The sequence below is a fragment of the Megascapheus bottae genome, chromosome 36 (assembly GCF_031878675.1).
Source record: "Megascapheus bottae isolate mThoBot1 chromosome 36, mThoBot2.hap1, whole genome shotgun sequence".
NCBI lineage: Eukaryota > Metazoa > Chordata > Mammalia > Rodentia > Geomyidae > Megascapheus > Megascapheus bottae.
Genome location: NC_143544.1, coordinates 1,589,590 through 1,611,173, shown reverse-complemented (window position 1 = coordinate 1,611,173; position 21,584 = coordinate 1,589,590). Strand labels below are relative to the sequence as shown.

The window sequence follows — 21,584 nt, the reverse complement described above, 5'->3', positions numbered from 1 at the left end:
AGCTCGGTTCCAAATCACCCCAGCAATTGAGCACAGATTGCAAGCCTTTGCTGTGAGAAGGCTGAGCTCCTGGAAGGATAAAAGAGTTTAGAGAGCAGCCATTGTAATGTTGGAGAGGATAAATGGAGGGACAGAGGTGGGTAGCCACAGCTGAGGAAGAGTCGGTGGCAATGTCATCCTTTAGGCAGTGCCAGGAAGACAGCCTTGCTTGTCCCTCCTTCTGGATAAGGAAAAGGCATTCCTGGCGTGCACCTGGTATCCCTTGCTTTAGAGAGGCATGGAGTAGAGAAGGCAGAGCTCTTAGGGGAGTGTGGACAGTGCCTTTCCCTGCCTGGGGTGGGAGTTCCAGCCCACCCCGGGTTGGGAGTGAGTTAGAAGGCTACTCCCTGCCCCAGTCCCAAACAGCTAGAATGAATTAGGAATCTAAAAGGAGGAGACTCAGGTTTCCTGTGGAGGCATGCTGTCTCCTGGGGCTCAGGGTGAGGGGGTACAGGCCTTAGTCAATCTGGAGTGGACACTGGGCAGCAAGCAGATGGATATTCACCGAGCACATGCAGGATTCTTTGCCTTCCTCTCCATCTCTTGTGACTTTCCCTGCCCTGTATGTAATGGCACTGTCAGTTCCCAAGAAAATATAAGGCTGAGGCGGAGATGTTCCCTGAGTTTCTCTTCTTTCACTGATGATGTGTTGGTGGACAGTGCTAGGCCTTTATTACTTTGCACCTGAGCCTCGGTTACGGAGTAGTAAGGGAGTGTCTGTAGGAGCTGGGTGAGGCAGGCATTACCCAGGAAAGAGCGCTGACATAGGGAGCTGTCGCTGTGCCCAGAGGGCCTGGAGCTGTGTCCTCCAAGGCAGTTCTTCAGGGTTAGCCCCTAACACAGCTTCCTTCGATTGCTCCCTTCTCCTTCTCTGAGACGGTGGCAATGATGCTCAGATTTCATTTGTAAACTTCTCACCCCTCTTGAAGATCTGAGACCTCAGAGGAGATGGATTTGTTTCTCCAAGGGTTTTGAAGATCAAAGATATTAGACACATCCAAGATACATCTGAGACCCGCTTCTTTGCCTCTTTTAAGTATAATTTCTTTGGTTTATCCCTCTCTCTCGAGATTTCCCCATTCTATTCTAGTAGTTGGCTTCAAGAAAAGTGTAAAGTATCCATAGCATTTGGACTTTGGTCCTGCATCTCTTTGTTGCCGCTGGGTCCTGCCTGATGGCTTGGAAGGGATCCTCTTGGACTTAGTCTAGGTTTGCCACATTGCTACCATGTTTCCACAGGCAGCCACACAGCCTCTCTCAGCCTCAGGGTCTCCGTCAGTGGAATACAGCTACTAAAATGTATTCATGGGTTTCTGTGGGAACTAAACGGTAGAGCACAGGCCAGAGCCTGGAGCAGACATGGTATTATTACACCTTAGTTCCTTCCCCTTGTCTGGTTTCTTTTGGAGGATATGCTTCTGCACTCTTGCCTACCATCTTGGTGGAAAGTAATCTGTCCAAAGGAGACAGAGTGGACTCCTAGCCAGACACTGGACCCGCTCTAGGGGCTGGGCTTTAACTCTGGAGTCACTCAGGAATGCCTCAGGCTTGGGAGCCCACTCGTTCAACAGTGAGCCTCAGTAACATTGCTCTGGTAAACTGGTTAGTCTGTGAGACTCTGCCATTGTCCCCTAGGTGAACTTGCCTGAGCAGTGCGGTGTCTCGTTTCTTCTGTGACTCAGATTCTCCACTTCATTAACAGTTAATAGTAAATTCTCTTTTCGCTGAGGTTAGAATCTGGTTTGTAACTGGGTATAGTGGTGCATGCTTGTAATCCCAGCATTCAAAAGGTTTAGTCAAGGGGATCTCATGTTTGAGGCCTGCTGGGCTACACTGCTAGACCCTGTCTCAAAGATTCAAAGACCCCACAAATACCCTAAATTAAAAAAAAAGTTTTTCTCTTGCTTAAATACCCCAATTTATAGGAAATGTCTGTACATTTAAGATCAGTTGTTATTTCCCCTTTCCACATCTGCTCTCTGCCCACAACAGCCTAGTTCTGTTACAGTGCCTGTGCCTGCCTAGCCTGGCTTGTGCAGTCTGCACCTGGCTGCTCACTCCTTGCTGTGTGTGTGTGTGTGTGTGTGTGTGTGTGTGTGTGTGTGTGTGTGTGTGTGTGTTAGCGTTCACACCTCGGTCCACCCGCTGCCAGCAGAACTTCACTCTCTTCCCCGCAGCGGGGCTCAGCTAGTTGGTGACTGATTGGTCAAATTACAGGGTACTTATCATTTACTGTATGAGTGTCGTTAGTCCCTGAATTTTGGCTCATGGGTGAAATAAATGGTATATTAGGGACGTTTATTCTCATTATAATGGCAGAGTTACTATTAATGGAAAAGTAAGCTTAAGCATCAAGCTGGTAAAAAAAAATACATTCATCATCACTTGCTGGAAATGGCTATGGATTTGATCATCATTCTGATAAAATGCACATGTTCCCAGGGCTGCTAGACCTTCGTGCTTGCTCCACAAATTGCCACCAACACATCCTGACACTTTTGATGTATCCAGGAATCATTCTCAAACGAGGGAAGTGGGCTTTTAAATAAAATATGGGACTCTATAGAAAGACTCAGAGCTGAGCTCCACATTAAGTTGATTCCCAAAATGAAAAGCATAGTATTGAGAGGCTTTTTTGGGGGTGAGGGGGAATCACAAGTTGTTGAGTAGATTGAGACCAGCTTCTTACCCTGTGCTAGAGGGAAAGGGTGGCTCATGGGCAGAGTTGAGAGTTTTAACTGCTTCTTTTGTGGGGCCCATGGGTTCTCCTTTCTGTCAGGGTGGTCATGTTTGCCTCTAAAGTATGAATGACTGCCACAGACAAACTTCTAAGGAACTCTTCCACACGTGCCTCTGTGTACTGTCACCTGGCTTCAGCTACTTAGTAGTCTTGGCCACTCCTCATCTTTCACCCCTGCCTCTCCACATTCTGAAGGTAAATCTAGATTCCACATTAATATAGTGATAAGTGTTTCACAGTGTATCTTTTAAAACATGCAAATTATTTTAAAAAAATCCTACAACTGTGAAGTCCTGCAACAATGGATGTACCTTATCACACCTAAAAGGCTCACCACAGAGGCCTTTGCTGGTCCTAGGGACTCAGATTGGATATCAGGGAGAGGGACTTGGGGCATAGTCCCAAGAAGCCCTTCCAGGGAGCCCTTCCTTACTGTTCCCTCCCAGCATCCTGGGGAAGGGCTGTAGCAGTCATACATATGAGGTGGAAATGCTCTGCTGCCCCTGCCTCTCTCACCCATCCAGCAAACAGCTCACAAAGCCATAGCCGCAGGTGGCTATGCTAATCCCCGGCCAGTCTGAGAGAGATGGAGATGTGACCACATAACAGACAGCTTTTCCCCAGAGTCTGGGGGTCCAGGTCTCTGGAGGTAGAGGAGGCAGTTATATTCCACACGACTCCCTCAGTAATTTTTTTTTAAACTTTGTGGTTGTTGCCAGCCCTGGCTTGAACTCAGGGCCTCAGCACTGTCCTTGGATTTTCTCAAGGCTGGAGCACTACCATTTGGGTCACAACACCACTTCCAGCTTTTTCTACGTATGTGGTACTAAAGAATTGAACCTGGGTCTTTGTGCATGCTAGGCAAGCACTCTACCACTAGGCCACACTGCCAGCCCCCCCCTCCCCCTGCCCTCCTGATATTTTTATTGCGAATGCCTGGTATACATGGAAGAGTCTGTAGGGCTGCCTTGTCCCAACCACTGACTTCTAGCTATCAGCTCAGGGCCAGTCCTACTTCACCCCACTCTCCTGGAGACCCAGAAGCACATGGCCTCGACCCCTGGTTACCTGCACTATATTGCTGATAAAGTATCAGGGCTCACGTTTAAAAGAATAGAGCAAGAAAAAAATTCCTATGACCTTGGTGTTCCATTTGAAAGCTAGCAATAATTCAAGATTATCCCCAGTGGTGCCCTGCTCCCCGCACATTATTGTTCTGCTAGAGCTTCAGGCATCTAATGTCCTGCTTCATACAGGGCCCCCAGGAGATGTTGAAGCCCATAATGGACCCCCAGGACCCTCAGTGGACACTAGCGCCAAAGCCCTGCTGTTTATCTGTGTGTTCTCACTTCTGCTGAAGTCTGGTTCCTGGTGCATCCTCTGATCTGAGAAGATGAAGTATTTGAGAACGGACACATGAACTTCCCTACCGAAACACTCAGAAAATGAGCCAATGCTCCTTTTTGGGCAGCAGATAAAAATACTTGTAATTATAGTGGCTGTTTTTCAGCTTTTCAGCCCCACACTATTTTGGGCCCATTTTATATTAGCGTTCCTTGTTCAGGCGGGAAGTGGCTTCTGGAAGGTACTTCTAGCCCTTCCACCCCGACGGGAGTCTCTGGTCTTGTTGGGAAGGCTCACAAGATGGCCTGGTAGGGCTGGGTATGCCTGGTGGTGGAAGCTGTGAGGGCTTGTTACTCATGGTGAAGCACTTACAGAAAACACTCATGGGTCCTTCCCTTGGTGGCCCCATTCCTGAGAGGGGAGGAGTGAGCATCATCAGCAAATGAGTGTGTACAGCAAGCATTCAGTTGAGCCCCAGGAAGAGGGCGTCCACAGAGCCTGAGAACCAGAGGCGGAGGGGCAGAACTGGAGTGTCAGAGAACTCAGTGCCTAGCTGAGCTTGCGCTGCAGAAGGGACTTTGCCAGCAAGGCCCGGTGGGAAGGGCAGGCCAGGCTGCAGGAGCAGTGTGCACCAAGGTCCGCAGCGTCTCCAGGCAGCTGATGGGTTGACAGCCCAGAGACATGGACCCAGCACCCTTGGTTTCTTATCACGAGCACTGTTAGTCTTTCTGCTAGCAAGTCTGTAGGTTTCTCTTTGTGTGTCTCTGTCTCAGAGACTCCCTCCCTCTTCCTGTCCTTCCCTTTCTCTCCCTCCCTCCCTTCCCTGTCTCCCTCTCTCTCTCTCCCTCCCTCCCTTCCCACTTTGAACCACAGCTCCACTTCTGGTTTTCTGGTAGTTAATTGGAGATAAGAATCTCCTGGACTTTCCTGCCCAGGCTGGCTTTGAACCACCATCCTCAGGTCTCAGCCTCCTAAGTAGCTAGGATTGTAAGCCACCAACACCCAGCTTAGATTTCTTTTTAATGCTTTAGTCTCTAGTTAATGCTGCTTTTTTTTTTTTTTTTTTTTTTTTTGGAGCTGGCACAAGAGGGAAGCTCATCCTTTGCTTTTCTCTGGGCCTGCTCCTCCCTGACAGAGGCACACATGGAGGTCCACCCTTCCATTGAAATTCCCTTCCTAATCTAGCCAGCTGTTTCTGACCTAGTTTGGAAGATTGAGTTTTGTCAGGCATGCCAATGATGCTGAGAGACTTGTTTCTCAAAAGTGCTCTGCATGTTTTGGTCCTGAGGGGGCCCGGCTGGAAGACTTTGAGTTTGCACAGTTTGTGGCTGTTTGACTGGGGAAATAGCTGATAAAATGTGTTGCCTAAGGGTTCCCAGTCACTTTGGAAATGGCCCTTGATACATAGTGGGATGTGGGACTTGGCTTCTGATAGTGCCAAGCTCTTGTTTATTTCACTAGAAGGGCCTGAAGCCTTCTGGTCTGTTCTCTTCTGCCATGAGGCAGACACAAGGAAGGCACAGTGGCTTTGGTGTTAAGTGAACAAAGACCAGGGCCCAGCTAACCTGTCTGTGTTGCATGTAGCTGCTATTCACAGCCATACTCAGACAGTGTTACTTGGAACACTGGGGGATTTTCACCAGGCATTCATTCACCTACCTACAGTGGAAGTAAGTGTGTGTCTGTGTAGGGGGTGTACACGTATGTGTACATGGGCACATGCATGCATGCCCGCACACTCCTGTCTAGGACTTGAACTCAAAGATTTCATGCTCACTTGGCTTTTATCACTCAAGGCTAGTGCTCTATCCCTTGTGCCACATCTTCACATCCTGCTTTTTGGTGGTTAATTGGAGATGCGATTCTTGAAAATTGTTGCTGTGGCTACCTTTGAACCTGGATTCTTAATCTCAGCCTCCTGAGTAGCTAGGGTTATAAGCAGGCTTGAGTCACTTTTGCCTGCTAGATGCAATCAACACTGTCTAACACATACCTGTCATGGGTACAGTACTGGTCTGGATATTACATCTGTCCTGACATTTAGCTTTAGGCTGACTGCATGGTGGCTCAGGATGGTTGAGTAGAATACTTTAGGCCAAACAGCCAATGTTTTGACCCAATTTTGCTGATTCAGTGGACTTGATCCAGTTGCCCCATTGTTCACCAAGATGTTACCCGGAGGGGTGAAGTCTGCCATTTTGGTTTCCTGAGATGTTTTGTGGCTGTCTTACAGCTGAAGGCATTCCTGAACCTTAATGTAGATTTAAAATTGAACTGGGAGCCAGTTTGAGGATTAAAATATATAACATCTCTCAGTTCATTACAGGACAAATTAATCAAATGAATTCTGTAGCTCAGCTAATAACTTGCTTTGATCCAAAAGCTCTGTAGAACGAACAAATTAGAACTTTTTTGTAGTTTTGCTTAATTCACTTTGGGACATGTTTGAGTAGATTAAAAAATAAAAGCAAAAAGAATCTTTTTTGTATATTAATCCTGAGCTGTTCTGTTGTTCTGGGGGAGCTGCAGGTATCTTAAGAGATTGCAGAGATCTTTGCCAGGCTCGCCAGCCGAGGTTTATCCCAATATTCACTGTGTGGGCTCATTTCTAAACACTTGTTTGTCTCATCCTTTCGTAGTCGTTGTGGGGTCTTAATACGCACCCTCACTGGGGAAGAATCTGAGGCCTGATGAGCTTACTGATGTTTCAGGTTACATGGGAATTGATAGAAACTGCTTATCAAATTCCAGACTCCAAATTCTGCTGAAAAACACCTATAAAGCCAAATTGTGAGAGGGGTCTGTCCCCATATTAGACAGAAAGTGAGGATGAACACCAAGGCGCTGTTGCTTCAGCCCTCAGAGCCTCAGGTGTCCTCAGCCTGGGAACAGGCACTGAAATGCAACATTTATATGTGGCTTAAATGAAAAAGGGCTAGCATGTTTGCTGCTCTTTCTCTTAGGACGGGTGCATGCTGTAGTGGAGACCCTTCTTGTGACCTTCTGGGGACACAAGTGTCATCTTGAATCTGAGCCTTGTCATGCACAGAGCAGCACATCATCTCTTCTTGAGGGTTCGCCTTCTCATCTCTGATGGGATAGTGAGCTGTTTGTTTTCTGAGGACTCACTCCTCCCCCAAGGCCAGGAAGTCCCCAGTCTGTTCCCTTGCAGATCTACCCTTATTCTAGGCTCAGTTGTATGGCATGTTTTCTCTTAGGGTAGAGTTGGGTCCTTCCAGGTCTGCTTGTGTCTCTCTCCTGCTTGTTCACCCCGTTTAGAATGTCTTTGGGCCTTGGATCCAGGGCCAGGGAAAAGTGCTTTCCTTCCGCAATCCTTGCTTCCACCATATCATGACTGCTGATTCCTTTTTGGGAGACATAGACCCCAGAGAGGACCATGAAGCACCCACAATGAGCCTCTGTTTTTCAGGTGGATTACCAGTTTTCCTGAATATTCCTCTCCTTCCCACCAGCCTGAGAACTCCAAGTTGCCCACAGCTTTCTTAACTTTATTTTTCAAAAAAACAACTCTTTCACAACTTCCTTTATGGCTATTTTTTCCCCCCATCAGCATCCTGCTTTTGCTGTAGTTTCCGTTGACAAAGGTAAATTTTACCTCCAGAACCGGTGAAGGCAGGCACCGAATATACTCTGTCTCCTTGGCATGACTCATGGGTTCCATATTCAGTACAGCCAGCTCAGGCTTGCCAGGGCAAACTGTCAACCTTGCTTCTGCACGGCACGTGTTAAGTTTCCATCCACTTGCTTGTGTGGCTCATGCAGACAATTCTGTGCGGGGCTTTGAGCAAAGAATGTGGTTTCTTTAGCACAGATTGTCATTGGGGCTGTCTCTCCCAGATCCTTCAGGGGACTAGGAAAAAAAAAAGTAGCCATTTTGGAGGTGGAAGAGAGAGACCAGCTTTACAAAACCTTCAAAACTTTAACAAAGACCAACTTCTGTGCCCCTGCCTTTTCCTCTCCAGGAACCTGAGTGGATGGATCTCAAAAATGAGCCTTTGAGCTCAGTTCTCTTCTAAATGTAGTACATTTTTGTTGGAACAGCCCAGTTCCTACTCTGTAATATGCAGAAACCTGGATTTAAATGAAGAAATACTACCTTTTTGTCTTCCTGGGCAATCTTTCCTGGTTTAAGTGAATAGGAAGGCTTTCCCTCTGTTGTGTCACTGTGTGTGGGGGTGTTTCTCCAGAAGAAAAAAAAAGAGAGAAAAAACTTCACAGCAGCCCCCTTGGTGTTCTAGGCTGAAGCTGCTTAGATGGCCTAAATTTATAGCAAAGTGCTGGTCAATTTCTATGAAATGTGATAAAAATCAAGTGGATTAAATGGCTTTCAGCAGTTAGAATACCATTTTACATCTAAGACTTTGTGCTAGAGGCCCTTATGTATGGGGGAAAGAAATGTAAATTTCCTGCCATTTTTCTGACAAATCAGAATTATATCCATTTTCTTTTCAATAGCCTTTTATAGTTCTTGATAATTTCTAGGTCAGAAAACACTTTCCTTTTCCCTTTCCTTCTCCCACTCTATTTCCCCTTTCTTCCTCCCTTCTTCTCTTTCTCCTTCTCTCTCCTTCCCTTCTTCTTTCCCTCCCTCTTTCCCCCTTTTCTCACCCTTCCTCTCCCCTTCCCTCCTGGCCCAGTGACTTGCTCCATATGAGGGCTCTTTGTTGTGGGGGCCATACTGTGCCATGTAGGGTGTTTCTGGCATGCCTGGCTCCACCCACTGGATTCTGGTCAGACCTTCTCCCCTGCTCTGACAAAACAGTAATGTCAATGTAGTCAAATACCTCCTGGGGGGCAGATCCACACCTCCCCTCCCCATAGCCATTGAGTACCACTCTTCGAGGATGTGTCATTTTGAAGTATCAAAATCCAGACTAGAAAAAGGGCTCTCTGCTTTGTCTTTGTGTTTGATTTTATATATTTGTTTCATTTTCCTAGAGGGAAATGTTGGCTCACCCCAAGCACAAGCTTCTATCTCTGCTCTCCTCCTTCAAATACCTGGCTTCCTTATCCCTCTGTTCCTCTGTCACATCTGCACCTACAGGCAACCTCCCTTTACATAGGGCTGGAATCTGGGCACTGTAGAGGGCAGAAGCCAGGGGCTGGGGTTGGGTAGGTGGGGAGATGTTGGCCAAAGGCACAGATGTGTGGTTCTAAGAAGCTTAGCTTGATGATTGTGGTTACCGCCACTGTATAGCTGGCCTGGGCCAGCCAGGAGAGTAGACTCTGTGAATTTGGCCTTCTCTTTCTGATGCAAAGCTGTGACTAGGGGCTGACGGATGTGCTAATTAACTTGATTGTGGTAATTGTGCTTGGCACTTTCATGCCCCACATCATCATATCGTACATCTGATTGTACAGATTTTGTCATGGGGTGTCTACAGAGCTGGAGGGGAGATGTGAGCCCTGGGACGTGTCTGCCCAGCTTCCAGTCCTGGCCCGCGGAGTGACCTGCTGTGGGCACACTTCCTGTCTGCTAGACTCATTTACCCCTCTGGAAAGGGGGAGCAATAGCAATATGTCTTAGCAGTAGCCGGTCCAAGGGCATGCCCAGGGATGAGTGGGTGGGCAGGGCAGCCAGAGAAACTTTTGCCTTTGAATTGAGTAGCTACGAGGCAGAAGCAGGTATGGCTGGGAATATTTCCTGGTCTGTAGAATGACTCGTCTATGTTTTCCCAGGACAATGCTGGGCTGGGACAGGCCGCAGGCTGGCAGCAATTTTGCTTGCACACAGGGAGTTATTCCTTCCTCTTCCTTTCTTCTCTCCTCTTTCCCTGCTCTCTCCTTCTTTCACCACTTACTGTCTTCTCCCTGTTCCCCTTTTCCTTGACAGTGCTGAACGTGGAACCCCAGTGCTGAGCATGCTGGGGCAAGCACTGTACCAATTAACTGTATCCCCGGCTCTTGGTTATTTTGAGATAGGGTCTCAATATACAATCTGGGCTGGCATGCACTTCCATCTTCTGCCTTTTCTGTGTGACTGTTGGTGGGCTGTGGCTCATTGTTCTGGTGGTGGCTGATGTGTGTGAGGAAGGATTCTGGAGACCTAGGAGTCAGGTTTTTGGACTCCTATGGCAGTGTTTTTTTTTTTTTTTTTTTGCCAGTCCTGGGCTTGAGCTCAGGACCTGAGGACTGTCCTTGGACTTTCTCAAGGCTAGAGCTCTACCACTTGAGCCTCAGCACCACTTCCGACTTTTTTCTATGTATGTGGTACCGAGGAATCGAACCCGGGTCTTCATGCATGCTAGGCAAGCACTTTAACCACTAGGCCAAACTCCCGGCCCCTATGGCAGTGTTTTTGTTTCTGGCCTTCTCGTTTCAGCTGTGTTCTTGCCCTCATGTAGTTCTTCTTACCTGAATAAAATGTACTCTGTAATTCACTTGCTTATAATTGGTCATATTTTTTTTTTGGAAAAGGACAAATTTACCTAGAATGATGTCAGAACATAGTTCTCTGAGAACCTTCTGGAAATCTGAGCTTTATCCAGAATGTTTTATTCGCAAAGCTGTATAGATCATCTATTTCAGCCGTATGAGTTACTAATTTTCCAAGAATGAGAATATAATTAAAATACACTTAATGCTAAAACGCAAGTGAACATAATTTGATCTTCAATAATTTAGAAGGCAGTTAAGGAGCCTGCCGTGCCTCAGGGCCATAATTATGAGCGTCAGTTATCTAGTGTGGCACTATAAAAAGTCTGGCTACGTCAGCTTTCTGATTATGTGAAATCTGTGGGAAATGGAATGTAAAGCCCGTGTGTATACGTGTGCACATATGCGTGTTGTTTGTATACAGTGCATGTATATGTACCTTTTGAGCCCTAACTATGTAGCTCATGAAAGAGTTCATGGCTGAGGAGCATCAAAAGTGAGGGTCAGGGGCTAGAGTCATGTCTCACTTGATAGAGTGCTTGTTAATAAGTGAAAGCATCAGGTACCAAGTGCCAGTCTCAGACTACAAAAAGAAAAAAAGGAGGCAGATAGATTGTAGTAGGAATAATTCAGTTCTCCAAACATGTATCTACCACGTGCAGAGTGCAGTGGGGGGTGTTTCCTTTGGTTGAATGTGAAATATATAAAAATACACAGACACACACACACACACACACACTTACTTTGTTATTTTAGAGGTGATATACAGTGGGATAGGAATGTGGCCTAGTGGTAGAGTGCTTATCTAGCATGCCTTAGACCCTGGGGTTGATTCCCATTTTGAAAAAATGGTGCATATATATGTATATTTATGTATATGCCAGTCCTAGAGCTTGAACTCAGGGACTGAGTACTATCTCCGAGCTTATTTTGCTCAGAGTTAGCACTCGACCGTAACTCAAGCCACAGTATCACTTCTGCTTATTCTGTTTATATGGTACTGCTCTAACCTAGGAGTTCATGCATGCTAGGCAAGCACTCCACCACTAAGCCACCTTCCCAGCCCAAGTAGATATATTTTTAAAGAGTACGGAATGCTTTAGGAGCACGGGAGACTCTTGTTCTGGGCCTAAGGAAGGCTGGGAGGTGGTCACTGTGCCCAGAAGTGGCCTGTCCACTGCCGTGTCACTTCCCTGCAGTGCTGTGGAAGAGCTACCACCACTCCCCCCCCCCCCCGCCCCGGTGCAGACTCTAGATGGTGAAAATGCAAGGTGAGAGATCCTGGTTCCTCAGCTGGGGAGTCTTGATAGCACATAAGGCTTTGCTTGTCTAGTGTGTGGAAGCAGCCAGAACACGCTTAGGTGTGGTGCTTGTGGTGAGGTTGCTAAGCCATCTGTTCTGTCAAAATCATTAAAGACAGGTAGAAAGGGGAGGGCAAGCCAGGTCATGGCTGGCTGGAGTGGTGGGGCAGCAGAGACGGTTCACAGAGTCCTGCCCTAGATAAGGGTGGGCTCTGTGCCACTGGCTGGGACAGGAGCTAGGGCATGATGACCTAGGCAGTGTGTATGCTGGGCCATTTTGTATGGTGTTTCCAGGGCCTGCCGTGATTTCTGTGCACACACAGTGGGGAGGAGGGGCTTTCCTTTGTGTGTGGTGCCAGCACTGCTGTCCCTGAGCTGAGTCTGGTGTCCTGCTCTTCTGGAGAGTGAGAGGAGGAGAATGTCCAGAGACCCAAAAAATGTGACCAAGCTGTAGCCTTCCCTGCTCTGTGTCTTGATGACACCGTAACTCATAAAACAAGCTCACTGGCTTAGAACTTGCTTCCCAAAGGAAGTCCTACTTCCTTATCTTTACTACAGATTGTAGCTAGGTTATGGCCTTCTGGGAGCCTCATCTCATTACCTGCCACATCTCTTCGGAAGAACCAACTTCCCCTACAGGCCATGTAGGTTCCCCCCAGAAACCAGTGATTTACCCCAAACAGATGATTTTAAATGTCTCTTCTACTGTGCAGTGGTGCAAAGATGCCCTGGTCCCCAGACTCCCTTCCTCCTCTAAATAGCTTTACTGATGTATAACCAATACGAAATAAACCTTGCATGCTTAAAGTGATCCCGCTAGGCATAAGTTCATCTGAGCGAACAAAAGCCCATCCCAGCCCCTGTCTTCTTCCTTGTTGTAGTACATAGCTCACTATCATTAAGTTCCTTTTGCTGAGCCAGGGCTGATGTAGTGTGGACCCCAGAGGATGTTGACTTACAATGGCAGTAGTAACAAGATGACCAAGGCTTTGGGTTTGGGTCATGGGAGGAGTAAGGGCTGTTTGTGACAAGACTATTTTCTTGTGTGTGTGAATGGAAATGTCCCTTGGAGGCAGCTTGTACCAGGAACTGAGGCCCATGACCAGGAACAGAGATGAGGCCTGAGGTCAGTGGCTGGTCCTTCAGGTCCTCTTAAAAGGCCCTTGTGCTGACTGTCAGAGCTTCCAGTGGTTCAAATCCGAACCACACTGAGGTTACATCTGACTTCACTCAGAAGCGACTGGTGAGTGTGCAAGGAAAAAGAAACCTCAGGCACTGTTGGTGGGAATGTAAGCCAGTGCAAACACTGGAGATCAGTATGAGACAGGAGTACTGCTTGAGAAACTATAACTGACACTTTCTGGTGACCCCGCCGTAGCACTGTGGGCATCTATCTGAAGGAATGTAAGTCAGCAGACATTCTTATTTACAGCAGTAAAACTATAGAGTCAGTTGATGAATGGATAAAGAATGTGGTTCAGAGACACAGTGGAGTGTAGTTCAGCCATAAAGAAAAATGAAATTATCTCATTTGTAGGAAAATGAATGGAACTGGAGGTTGTGATATTAAGCGAAATAAGTCAGACTGAGAAGGACAAATATCAGGTGTTATTTCTCTTACATGCAACCTAGACCAAGGGGAAACAACACCACCAAATACATACACACATATAGCAAAAAATGAGCAGCATTGTCAGAGTGCAGTGACAGAAGGTGTATATTTGCAAGAAATTGTAACAGATTTTCATTTGACAAGGAAACTGCCTAAGAGGAAGGATTAGAAAGGCAATGCAAGGTGATGTGGCAAGATTTGCCTTGAAAAAATTAGTTAAATGGGTTTCTGGCAGCTCTTCTTTGAAGGTTAAGTTTGATACTGACTGTTAGAGAACACCTAATTAATAATAACAGGAAAACCCTGCATTTAAGTAATATTAAGATTGTGACAAGTACTGTACAAAACCAAGAATTCAACGTGAACGTTTAGACTTGGTCTTCTAACCTGTGGGCCATTGTTCCCAGGTGGTGAAGCAGATAAAATACATTAATTAAATATTTGGGGAGCACTTTGCCAGTTCTCCTTATTTATTATCTTGTGTGAGGTTGACATCTTGGCAATTTCAGAGAACAATAGAATATGCAGCGAATTAGATTTGCTCTTCATTTTATCACTGGGATTATATCCAAATGTAATTTCCATGATTTTTCTCTTCTGTCTGGGTCTGAAGGGCAGTCTGTGTGTGTGTGTGTGTGTGTGTGTGTGTGTGTGTGTGTGTGTGTGTGTGTGTGTGTGTGAAGTAAATGTGTGGACCCTGGAAAGGCTGGGCAGATGACTCTGGTGTGGGGGCAAGGATGTCGAGTGAGACTGGCAATCTCCTAAGGGCCACACAGTGAATGTGCGTACAGTGAAATGCGTACTTTATGAACCCGTGGCTCTATGGTGTCTGCTTGGCTGCTGGTTGTGGGTCAAACATAGCCACAGACCAATACTTAAATGAATGGGTGGGAGTGTTCTAATAAAACTTTATTTATCAAAATGGGCAACAGGACTGATCTGGTCCATGAGCTGTAATTTGCTATCCCCTGTATGGGATGTACTTTTTGGAGGCTGGGTTTGAATTTAGGTCCCTCCCAAGTCTTCATCCCTGGACAGGCTGCATATGGTGGTCTCCTGGTAGCTTGTGGTGATGTGACGGCAGGGTGGTGATATGGCGTGAGGTGTATGTGGACAGACATCCTAACTCAGTTTGGTTGGAGCACAGTGTGTCGGTGTTACTGTGGGCTAAGGTCAAAGACATTTTGGAGACACTGCATTAGTTAGTGGCCAGGGGACGCTTGGTCTGATTCTACACCCTGGGACCCTTTGATGTCCTGCCTGCCAAGCCCTCCCCTCCCTTCCCCACAGGCCAGGAAAACAGCCCCTCTGTCTCAGGATCTCAATCTGTTGTTCAGCCTGGATGAACTAACAGCCTCCATGATGCTTCCTTAGTTGACAGACAGTGGGGAGTTTCTCAGCTTTGGGGAGGTGCTAAGCCTTTGGGGCAGGGTGGAAACCCCTCTAATCTGCTGCAGAGTGTTGTCTTAAGAGCTCATGATTTCACCCCCTAAGTGTCAAGTCGCTCTTGTTACTGTAAAGGCCCTTGGAGGGTGGCATGAAAGAAGTCCACCTGCTGCCTGGCACAGAGGTGCTCTGCACATGGGGCCCCCTGGTGGCCCAGGGTAGTAATGGCCTCCCTGAGCCTTCCCTGCCTTTAATAGAGGCTGGTGTTCTCAGACAGAAGTAGTTCCCAGGCAGGCAACACACCTGTGAGCCAGGTTGGACACACATGAGCTAGTCAACCTTCCAGACTGCTTTGGAAGGCAGTGGGCACTGTGGTCATTATCCAGAGGTTGGATCTTCCAGCATTCAGGGAGAAAGTTTTGGCTTGGAAGTCATTACAGCAGGGGCAAAGACAGAGACAACATGGTGGCCAGAAATAAAGCTGACTATGGAACACTTCTTTGTAGGAGTGTGACGTGTGTGTGTGTGTGTGTGTGTGTGTGTGTGCGTGTGTGTGTTTTAAACATACTCTGAAGCAGGGGATATAAAACTGTTGGCACTGACTGGGAGTGTGGTCTAGTGGTAGAGTGCTTGTTTAGCATGCATGAAGCCTTGGATTCAATTCCTTGATATCACATACACAGAAAAAGCCAGAGGTGGTGCTGTGGCTCAAGTGGTAGAGCTCTAGCCTGTAGAAAGCACAAGGATAGTGCTCAAGCCCTGAGTTCAAGCCCCAGGAGTGGCAAAAACAAAACAAAAAAACAACCCTGTTGGCATTGCCATTTATATATATATATATGGGCTGGCTGGGGCCTCCTGGCATGGTTCACTGGCTGCTCATTGTATTGTCAGGACTTTCATACCTTAAACTTACAATTTCGAGGAAAAATAATTGTAGTACCATGCTTTCTGTAGATCTAGGATTTGCATTTAAACTGTTAACATAGGTGCTTCTTTGGTGTTTTAAATGCCTGGCAAGTGGTGAATCATTTCTTTCCCTATTTTGGAGATGAAAGGCAGGAACACAAGAAATCATCTTGTTTTCTTTCACCCCAAGGCAGGTTCTAGTACGAGGCAGAAGAACTGAATTTTGCTGGAGAAGCAAGCGTGAGCCCAGATTCAAATCCAAACTGCCCACCTGTGAATTCCACTGAAACTATGCATTCATCAAAGCTGTATGAGTCTGAATTGTGCTGTGGTTTATGGGTCCCAAGTTACGTATACCCTCCCTTTAATCCTTACAACAAGTATTTCTTTGGGAACCATCTCACAGTTTGGGAAAACTGAGGCTCAGAGAGGTTGGAAGACATAAGGTGACTGACCCAGCAAGTGGCGGCACGCTGGATATCATCCAGCTCATCACTGACCCCCACTGCTCATGTCCACCGAGCACCCACCCTATGTGTGCAGGTGTCCACGTTCCCAGATCCTGTTTGCACAAATAAACCACGCCTTGGTCCCCCCCAGCCAGAGTGAGACATCTTTTCCTTCTCAGTGCTCCACATTGTTTGGTATGAGAAAGGGGCTCTCGAGGGAGAAACACAGTTTTGGTGCTCATAAAATTTAATGTTTTTCATTTACTGTCTTTCTTTTGAAACTTGGACATAATTTATCGAGCTCTAGTTGAAATATTCAGGAGGTCTCTGTATATTCCTTCCAAAGGAATATGATTAAAGATGTATGCCGGCCTCCCCTGATTTCTAGAAGACATTAGAATATGACAAAGCCACATAATTTCAGAATTTACAGCTTTCCATGAAAGTCTGTGCTTTTTCCAGTGCCCTGCAAATATGCCTTGCAAGACTTTGAGGGTGAAATATTTCTCAGAGAAGCCTCAGAGTTGGGATGCTAGCGTTAGATTCTCAGTGTTATATAACCTGCAGGGTCTGGCAGTGGTTCTCCAGAATAATAATTAGTTGCCCTGTGGTGAACCCCTGCGCTTTGCAAACTGGCAGCTTCTGCAGTCAGTTCCTACCTGATTCAAAGTCCTACTCAGCAGGGCGGAGTAGGTGGGGACCAGCTGGGAGGTGCCCTGGCTGGACCTGCTCCCTTGGCTCATGTTGGCTGCCCTTGTCCTTCCCTCGAGCCTCACTGTGCTGTCCAGGCTGGGTGAGCATCTCTCTTCCAGGCTCCCACGGACCTCTGGCTTTCTGCTGTGCAGTTGGCTATCCTCTAATTGTTGACAACTTAGATTTCCACAAGTCAGGTTGCTCTTTGGAACCCAGCACCCACTATCCTCCGTGGCACACAGTTACCCACTATGGTCATTGAACAAGTGAAGATGTGCAAATGGATGCCAGAATAATAGATGGATTAGTGGCTGCAGAGCAGGCAGCGCAGCATGGTGGGCCCCACAGGGACAGGGCTTGTGAGAGGAGTCTGTGGTCTTTTCCCTCTTTATGAGCTGAGACTGGGCCCAACGTCTAGCAGCCTGTGTCTCACTCCCAGTGTACAGATCAAGAGCGTGGATCGCATGAGAGTGGGGACTTGGATCACTTGGCTGCAGCCCTGACCGCATGCTTGACACAGGTGGTCGAGGCTCAGTACATAAGTGCTGGCATCTGAACGAAGGCATCCGAAACTTTTTCAGATGTTGGAGTTTCTGAAGGAGGAACTATACCTCAGATGAGCCCAAGGGTGGCTGGCATGTGGTGACTGTGGCTGAGCAGGTTCAAGGACATTGGGTAGCACTGGATTATCCTCGTGGAGTAATCGTTTTAGTACTGGCCTTACCATCTCTTCCCTGGAGGCTGGAAAAGGCTTTCGGTGCCAGGGAGGAGAGGAGATGGCCTGCTGAGCTGCCATGGGCCTGGAGCCCTGGGAAATCAATAATGATCCTTTGTGAGCAAGCTTTTGCAACTGCAGGGCTTTGTTAAGCAGAGGCCAGCAAAGCCTTTTCAAGTAATTCTTGACCCATTTATAGAGGCCCAACCTAACACAGTGCTTGTAATGGGTTATAATTACAGCCACTGTATGACACCAGGTAAACCACATTGTGTGCTCTGTGCTCGCTTCTCCTCCACTTACCTTCCTACAATTGGTCCAGTCTCTGGGGCCATAGGTAGCAATCCCAAGTCAGACTCATGGAGCCAGGTGGGCTCCGTGCTCCATGCCAGGGCTGTGAACTTACAGGAGGAGCCCTGTGCAGAGCATGCATTGTCTTACATGGGTATGATTGCAGCCATCTGTGTATCCTGGGAAAACTTTCTAGCCCTTGTGGGCCTCAGTTTCTTCCCTGTAAAATAGGAGCAGTGTTAGTATCTAGGAAACTATTGACGGCCTTGAACCTAAGCCCCAGGTCTGAGACTACTCAGAAGGCACATGGCTTCTTATTTGTACAAAAGAGCCTACTGTGCCTCACACACAGGTAGTGCTCAAAAATAGCAACTGTTGCTGATACCGTCAAAGGTGACTTGAATGGGCAGAACAGTCATAGTCAGTTCCAGCACTCACCAACCCAGGGCTGCCCTTCCCTCCTCCCCTCCCTCCCCCAATTATCCTAAAACAAGTTGCAAGTATCCTGTATTTACAGCATCATTGAAGATCCTGAAGCAAAGGGATGGGAGGGTGGGAGTTTAGATGCCTTACACCAAAGACTGACCTTCACCCTTCTCCTAACTGCCTCCCTGCCAGCTTTATGTACTCTTCCCCCTTCAGGTGCCCACAGGATGGGGCTCAGTCTTCAGGACCACCATCCAGAGCTCAGCATGGCTGTGGAGCAGTGGCCTAGGGGTTGTGGGACATTTGTGAGACACTGGAGGGAGAGGCGGGCTGGGAAGGGCTTGCCTTTGGGTTTTACTCTTAGAAGCGGGGCACTGGGGGTCTGACCCAGGTGCCAGCATGAGAGGTGACTTCAGAAAGACCACTGTGCCTGCCTCAGAGCGCCTCACACAGGCTGGTCCTGGTCCTACGCTTCTTGCTAGTTGCTGACAATAAAGTGGTCAGGGAAGATAGAAAATTCCAGAGCTGGTGGCCTTATGGCCTGTGGGAACTATTAGTGATCTCACATTCCTCTTCTGAGGCCTGAGAGTCCTGGTTGTGTTTCTCATTGTGCCAGAGTTTGGAAATTGTTATCGAGCTGATGTGCTTATGTAAGGTGGATGCTGTTTGTACCAGTAGCAGTGCGGAGGTAGGTGATTGTAAAAATGCTGAGTGTCCGGGACTAGCTTGGTAACAGTACACAGGGCAGCTTAATGGTTAATTATTTCATCAGTTTGTGTTTCCACTCTTCCATGAGATTTCCCCTCCCCCCACATCCCCAGTGAAATGCAAGCTTTGTCTGATGTGGTCAAGTCCCCATTTTGCCTGCAAAAGAGAACCAGGGTTTTGACAGCTCATGATAAACACCACTTGAGGCTGGGATGCTCCGATGTTTTATGTATTTATGGAAAACTGTTGTAGCACTCTGGCTCTTGTTGCAAAAACAAAACAGAAACAAAATCCCCAAACTCTGGCTTACTCTGGCAATGATGGTAGTGTGAATTGAAGGTTAGCATTTCCCAGGGTGTGTTAGCAGGCATTTAGAGGAGGTCTTGCAGCTGCTGGGAGGTAGATGGATCCCCTGCCCTAAGGAAGCTGGCACAGGGTTTATGGAATTTCCACATGCAAGACTCAGATTATTAGCAATGTTGTTTGTGTTTGTTTGTTAAAGGCCAAGAGAAGATCAACCTAAGCATTTGAACCAAAGAGATAAGAAACAATAAGGCAGTGGGAATATTAATTTTTGTTCTGCACAAAGCAAAAAAGCTGGAGAAAAGACCAGGAGACTGCTTCTCCCTTTGTTAATTGCATGGTCTTTGCTGTGGCTTACGGGACATCTGCCTTAGCATTTCTTGCCAGGTGGAGGAGGTGGGCACTACAAGGACAGAGAGGTGCCTTCAGATTGAGGGGAGCTCCTCTCAGGAGCATCCGCATGACAGTCAGGGGCCGAGCGGGCTTCATGTTGATTGATTCAGGTGCAGGGTTTGAACTCTTTGAAACGCTTCTTCAACGAATTCCATTCTTTCACTGATAAATGAGTCTTCATTAAAAAGCACGAGTAAGGAGAAGCAAAGGCAATAGAAATAACATATGCCCCATTCTATGCCTTTTACACTTTATAAAACAAAGTCTACCCCCAAAGGAAGGCTCCTTCTTGATCACCCCTGAAGTGAGACCCAGAGTGGTAGCCTCCTTTCCCCCCACCCACACAGCTTCTGTCTCTAGCCCATTCTCACCCTGACACTACCACAGCTCCTGTGAAGCGGTGGTTACGAATGGCCTGATGTAATTACATCTTACACTTAGTGCAGTGAATGTGGAGAGAATCTGGGGTGTGTGAGGATGGTCTCTGGGGGAAGGCAGGGCTGGGATAAGGGTCTTCTTCTTGACCTTGCACCCTGCAAGTTTTCTCAGCGGTCTTTTTTGTAGGGGCAGCATAGCCGGATGGTGCCTTATGTTCAGTGTTTACATAAGTGACAGCTGAGTATTGTGTACACTGATTAAAGGCACCTTATAGCCACTTGGATTTTTATTTTCTTTGGATCAGCCAAGAGGTTGACTCACTCAGGTTTGGAAAGCATCTATGGCTCACTGTAGGCCAGAATGCTGGCCCTCCATTGGTGTGATCTTGGGGGAGTGTTTATACTCCAGAGCACCTATGGCTTTTTTTGTAAGGCAGGAGTAATGGCACCCTCCACTCAGAGTTAGTGGAGGCTGAGGGAGGGATTTATCCTGACAGAGTGAGCAGGACCTCAGGTAGTGGCGGCTCTGTAGTTTGGTTTTTTTGCCATCATTGACACCATCCTGCATAAGGCTCTGGCCTTTTGCTTTTCAGAATCAAAGATCTGATGAGCCAGGCTTAGTGGCTCACACCTATTACTCGGGAGGCTACTCGGGAGGCTGAGATCTGAGGATCTCAGTTCAAAGCCAGCCTGGGCACTAAAGCCTGTGAGACTCTTATCTCCAGTTAACCACTAGAAAACCGGAAGAGGTACTATGGCTCAAGTAGGGCGGTAGCTTTCCAGGCTCACAGTTCAAACCTCACAACTGACAAAAAAAAAAATCAGAGGGGTCATAAAAGAAATGCAAATCAAAACAACTCTAAGATTCCACCTCACTCCAGTTAGAATGGCCAGGATCAGGAAAACGAATAACAACAGATGCTGGAGGGGATGTGGCCAGGAGGGATCACTACTACACTGTTGGTGGGAGTGCAAACTCGTTCAACCACTATGGAAAGCAGTGTGGCAGTGCCTCAAAAGGCTAAACATAGAACTCCCCTTTGACCCAGCAATTCCCCTACTTGGCATTTACCCAACCATCCAGAAACAAGGACATACTAAATCCACTAGCACAACAATGTTCATTGCAGCACTATTCACCATAGCAACGATATGGAACCAACCCAGATGTCCCAGTTGATGAGTGGATCAACAAGCTGTGGTATTTGTACACAATGGAAGTCTATGCTGCTGTCAGAAAGAATGACATCACCCCATTTGTTAGGAAATGGAAAGACTTAGAAAAAGTCATATTAAGTGAAGTAAGCCAGACTCAAAGGAACTTAGGCTCAATGGTTTCCCTCATTCGTCATAATCAGTAGAAACCTTGGGCTCTACTAGCAGAGATCTGCAATAGAGCAAAATCTTGATACATAAGGCCATATAATGTGAAGCTAATTGAAAGGACCTCCAGGATATTGAAACAAAAGCCATATAATGAATAATTGTTGTCCTTAATGTACTAT

The 21,584-nt window shown here is 47.1% G+C and overlaps 1 protein-coding gene across 2 annotated transcripts in view; it reads left to right on the top strand.

Annotated features, from left to right (window-relative positions):
• Positions 1-21,584, top strand: part of Snx29 (sorting nexin 29) — a 202,600-nt gene that overhangs the window by 123,810 nt on the left and 57,206 nt on the right. The window lies entirely within an intron of this gene.